We start from the raw sequence: 6,000 nt of genomic DNA on the forward strand, positions 1-6,000 counted from the left end.
CTACAAGCAATAGTACGTGTATTACACCTGGAATGTGAGCACTTGCTCTGTCAGTTTCCGTAGGGGCTTCTATACAGTGAAACAAACGGGCCTGAGGGGTGACGGGTATAACTACTTTCCAAATCCTCAATATGTACGCCACCGCTTCCTCCCATACCCCCCTCACCTGTGGGCATTCTCATATGCAGTGAAACAGTTTTGCTTTATGGAGTCCACATTTAGGGCAATGGTCCAAGAAATGCACTGGTGAGCTGCTATGTGGTATATTAAAGGCGTATGTTGCGTTGTGTACTAGTTTAAATTGCATCTCCCTCCATTGTTCATTTATCATTACTTTCTTAACAGATTCCAACCCCCTTCGAATTTTATCATAGATGTCCGGATCGCCTAGAGCTGTCTCCCAGGTTTTAAATATTTGCTCTTTCCAAGGGCCCTGTACTTGATCTCTCAATCGTTGGTATATGATCGAAAGGGATTCATGTTCCGCTCCCTGACCAATCAATACATCAAAACTCCCCGTCTTCTCAGCCTTCCTGACCTCTTTTACCACTGATGTGTAATGTCTTGTTATTTGTAAATATTGTAGGTAATGGTGATTTTCCAAGTTAAATTTTTCCGATACCTCCGCCCAGCTCAGAACTCTCCCCTCCTCCGTTTTCAGTAAATCACCCAGTCTCCGTATCCCCCTCTGCTTCCATCCTTGAAATAATTTGTTTTGAGACCCTTGAATAAAATTTGGATCCTCCCACAGCGGGGTAAATTTTAAAAGACAATAAGGGAGTCTACAGTTTTCTCAGTGCTCTCCAGGCCCCCACCGTGTTTTTTATTAAACAGCTCTGTTTCACGTACGTTGGTATTTTATCTAGATTCATATGTAATACCGCTACCAAGTTAAAAGGGCTTGTTAGCTCCCTCTCCAGCTGAACGTTAGAAAAGAAGGTTGTCCCATTGATCCAGTCTTTTATATGTCTGCCAAGTTCCGCTAAAGGCCACGTCTATCTAAGCAACATCGCTGCTGAGACACGACTTTTGTGACGCAACAGCGATGTTGCTAGCGATGTTGCTGTGTGTGATATCCAGCAACAACCTGGCCCCTGCTGCGAGGTCGCTGGTTGTTGCTGAATGTCCTGGACCATTTTTTAGTTGTTGCTCTCCCGCTGTGAAGCACACATCGCTGTGTGTGACAGCGAGAGAGCAGCAACTGAATGTGCAGTGAGCAGGGAGCCGGCTTCTGCGGACGCTGGTAAGCAATGTAAATATCGGGTAACCAAGAAGCCTTTTCCTTGGTTACCCGATATTTACCTTCGTTACCAGCATCCACCGCTCTCACGCTGTCCGTGCCGGCTCCCAGCTCCCTGCACACATAGCCAGACTACACATCGGGTAATTAACCCGATGCGTACTCTGGCTAGGAGTGCAGGGAGCCAGCGCTAAGCGGTGTGCGCTGATAACCAAGGTAAATATCGGGTTGGTTACCCGATATTTACCTTCGTTACCAAGCGCAGCATCGCTTCCACGCGTCGCTGGGGGCTGGTCACTGGTTGCTGGTGAGATCTGCCTGTTTGACAGCTCACCAGCAACCCGTGTAGCGACGCTCCAGCGATCCCTGTCGGGTCAGGTTGCTGGTGGGATCGCTGGAGCGTCGCTTAGTGTGATGGTACCTTAAGTTGTACAATCTAATCATGGGCATTTGTACCCCTCCATCTTTTTTCTGTAGACACAGCTTTGAGTAGGCTACTCTTGGTCTCTTTCCCTGCCATAAAAATTTTACAAACGCTTTTTGCAACTTGTTGATATCGGTGTGTTTCAGCAGTAAGGGGATAGTTTGTAGAGGATAGAGCAAACGGGAGACGCTGATCATCTTTATCAGATGTGCTCTGCCAAATAGGGACAGGGAAACATTTTTCCACCTATCTAGCTCTTTAGTTATTTTTTCAATTAGGTGTGGATAGTTAAGTCTATATAATGACATTGCGTCTCTGCCTATATTTTAATTCCTAAATAAGTGATGTAGTGGGGGGTTATGGCTCCTTCTATTCCCTCACCTTGCCTGTTTCCCAGGGATGTCAAATATAGAATGTGACTTTTACTGATATTTATCCTGTAGCTTGAAAAGGAGCCAAAGTACGCCAGTTTGTCTATTACGTTCTTCAGATGGTTTTCTGGGTCTGACATAAATAAAAGCATATCGTCTGCAAAGCAGGTTAGTTTTATCTCACTATTCCCCACCTTGATTCCTGAGAAATCTTCTGATTTTATTAAGTATTGGGCTTGTGGTTCAAGGGCCAAGTCAAACAGAAGAGGGGACAGGGGGCACCCCTGCCTAGTCCCCTTTTGTAGCTGAAAAGATTTTGACAGAAAGCCCATTGTCGAAATTCTAGCTTCAGGTGTATCGTAAAGTGCCTCCATATAGTTCCGAAAAGTACCCATTGTGCCAAATTTATCCAATACTAGCGCTAACCAATGCCAATTTATGTTGTCAAAGGCCTTTTCCGCGTCTAAGGCCAACAACGCAGGGTTCCCCTTTATCAGGCCCGGTCTTTTTGTTCCATCTAGTACCGCCAACACTGCGAATGTTGAATACTGCTGACCTATTTCTAACGAACCCCACTTGATGTGGTCCTACTATCGATGGGAGGATCAATGCTAGCCGTTCTGCCAGTATTTTAGAGATTATTTTAATGTCTTGATTTATCAGCGATATGGGCCTGTATGACGAAGGGTCCAAGGGGTCTTTTCCTTGTTTGTGTATTACCTTTATATACGCCATATGGCCAGACTGTAGTAGAATTTTATTTTGGAGAGTGTAGTTGAAAACTTTTACTAAAGTGGGCATAACATCTTCCTGTAGTATTTTATAAAATTCCCCCGTGATTCCATTCGGGCCTGGGACCTTGTTATTTTTAATGTTTTTCACCACTGTTCTCACTTCCTCCTCTTTTTTTGGGGCATTTAACATTTCCCTGTCCGATTCCGTAATTGTGGGTAATGACAGATTGTTTAGGAAGATGCCTCCTTCTGTGTCATTTACTGGCCCTTGTTCATATAGTTTTTTGTAGAATTCTCCAAATATGTCATTGACTTTCTTTGGGTCATTGTGACTAGCCCCAGATGGGTCCCTCAAATGAGTTATAGATGTTAAAGGAGTTATTCCCTTTGCAATTCATGCCAGAAGCGATCCTGCCTTGTTCCCGAATCTAAAATAATGTGATGCAATTCTCTGGCCCCTCATCCTCTCTGCCCTGTCCACCCACAAGTCAAATTCTGCTTTCTCTTTTATCCACTTGTTCCTATTACCAATAGATGGATTATTAATGTAGTTTGTGTATGCTTCTCTGGTCCTTCTGCTGGCTTCAGTGTATGCTTTGGTTGTTTTGTTTCGCAATGCTTTCACATATCCCATTATTCTTCCCCTTAGTACTGCCTTAGCTGCGTCCCAGTATAAATGGGAGTTCTCCTCATGCGCCTTATTATCCCATGTATATTCCTGCTACCACATTTTCATTAGTTTTTGGAAATTCTCCTCTTGCGCTAAGTGTGAAGGGACTCTCCACAGTATGTCTGTTCCCTTGGGTTAGGTTTCTTCTAAGTCTAGGAGTAATGGGGCGTGATCTGATTTCACCAGATCTTGTATGTCGGATCCTCCTCATTTTGTTGAGTAGATCCTGTGTTAGTAGAATATAATCTATTCTGGACCATGTGCTATGGACGTGGGAGAAATGAGTGTACTCTCGGTCTGCCTGGTGTGAGTTTCGCCAAGCATCTATTACGCTAGTATGTTCTGTGAACGCATTCAGCACCCTGTCATGTGTCCTGGGTACCATGCTTTTGTGTCCTTTGCCCGACCTATCTTCTTTTACGTTCATTACCGTATTAAGATCCCCTCCTATTATTATGTTCCTCTCAGGGTCCTCCAAAACCTGCCTCTCCAACTCCTGGAAGAAAATCTTATTACTCTCATTTGGTGCATATACATTATAGATTTTGAGTCGTCCACATGGGGTATCAAGCAAAGCTTTTTGTATTCTCCTAACTCCATCATTTTCCTGTGTTATTACCTTACAATTTGCCTGCTTATGGAGTAGTATTAACACACCTGCTTTATTATTTTGGGCTGAGGATCCCATCACTTCTCTTCTCCCACCCACATTTTGCACATTCTGGTGAAATCCTTAATTTTCAAATGAGTCTCCTGAAGTAGGGCAATGTCTACTTTAAGAAAAAAAAACAAAAAAACAATAAAATAACACCGCTATCCTATATCCTTTGTAGGAAAACACAGTTGCGGACTTCACTTTTTTCCCGCATGTATTAGGGACTCCTACTAATCCCTCTTTTGCTCCTCGAAATATTTTCGCTTTCTTGAGCTTCCACATTTCACTTAAAGGCGTGCTAAACATAGCTTCAGAAATATATACAAGTATCCCCAAGCCCTGAGGACTGAAAGTAGGTTGAACCTCGACCCAGTATAGAGAGTCTCATTCCCAGGAGAGATAAAAGAAAAGAAAGAAGAGAAAGAAAGGAGGGAAGAATGGAGGAGGGGTCCCGAGGATGGTTATGAGAAGGAGAAGGGTCGTAAATGGGGGGAGGTGTGAATGGGATGGGGGAGTTAATTGAGACGGATGGGGTGTGAGGTAGTTTGTGGGTGGGCGAAAGTGTGTAGTCGGGGGGGGGGGGGCAGGAGAGGGTTTGTTTGTGGGTGGCAAAGAGGGTGTAGATGGAAGGGAGTGGAAAGTAGTTTTTGGGTGGGGGAGTGTAGTTGGGGGGAGTGGGAGGAGAGCGTGATTATGGGGGTAGAGGGGGTAGTTATATGTGGGAGGGGGGTGTGATGGGATAATAAAGGGGTTGGGCAAGACAGGGAAAGAAGAAGGAAAGAGGAAGAAAAAAAAAAAAGGGAAAAGCGGGGGTATGGAGAGGGACTGGGGGTGTCTGGGTTATGGTAAAGTTAACGCTTTCAGGCCCACATCATGAATTCCAGACCCCCATACAAATCCCCCTCCCCCATCACTCCTTTACAAACAGCATCAATACTCCACATTAATCATCAGCAATTTTGCCCCTGTATGGGCTATTTTATGTCCTCACCCCCTCTGGGGAGTAGCATCCCCAATCTTCGCCAGGGGCGACGATTTTGCAAAAGTCTTGTCCACATAACTTCTTGCCTGATCAGGGGCCGTGAATGTCTCTGTACCTCCTCCTGAGGCAAAGATTTTAAGGACGACCGGGAATTGCAAAGCAAATTTTATCTTCTTTCTGAAAAGCTCTGTGCAGACATCGCTGAAGGCTCTTCTTTTCTTTATGACCTCTGCCGAATAGTCACTGAATATCAGAATCTTATGTCCCTTACCACCATGGGGGATGTCTTCTTCCAAAATGCTTGTAAGATGTTAGTTTTAGCCACAAAGTTCAAATATCTGACAATCACTGGCCTGGGTCTTGGAGGTGTGTTTGCACTTGCGTGCTGGGCTGGGGGTCCCACTCTGTGTGCCCTTTCAGCCTTGAGTGTATCAGCAATCCCCAGAGCATGAGATATGTCCTCCATGCATATCCCCATTAGCTGGTGAGGGGTGATAGTTTCTGGGAGCCCAATGATTCTTAAGTTTTTTCGTCTGGAGCGATTCTCCAGATCATTAATTTTATCTGCAAGCTGCTGGTTCAGCCTGGCGACTCTTTGCATCCAGTCTTTCTGATTGCTGTGATATGTCTTCCTGCATTTGCTTCAGGGCATCAGACACTGTCTGCTCCAGCATTTCCTGAAGTTTGGGAGTTAACATCTTTACCACCTCATCTGCTAGGGACTTATAGGAAATGCTGAGACCTGTGGTGCTTATCTCCTGCTCACCCCCTCCCTCCTGCTGGGTAAGCTGATTACCAGGTTTATTGCTTTTCCTGGGCTTGGTCACCTCCAGAGCCATTTTAGCACGGCTGCTCCTCTGGGCTAGGGGGCTCTCTCCTGCAGTCCCGTTCTTGTGTACATACATACTGGTGTTGGGACTGCAG

This window comes from Anomaloglossus baeobatrachus, chromosome 4 (assembly GCF_048569485.1).
Source record: "Anomaloglossus baeobatrachus isolate aAnoBae1 chromosome 4, aAnoBae1.hap1, whole genome shotgun sequence".
Classification (NCBI taxonomy): Eukaryota; Metazoa; Chordata; class Amphibia; order Anura; family Aromobatidae; genus Anomaloglossus; species Anomaloglossus baeobatrachus.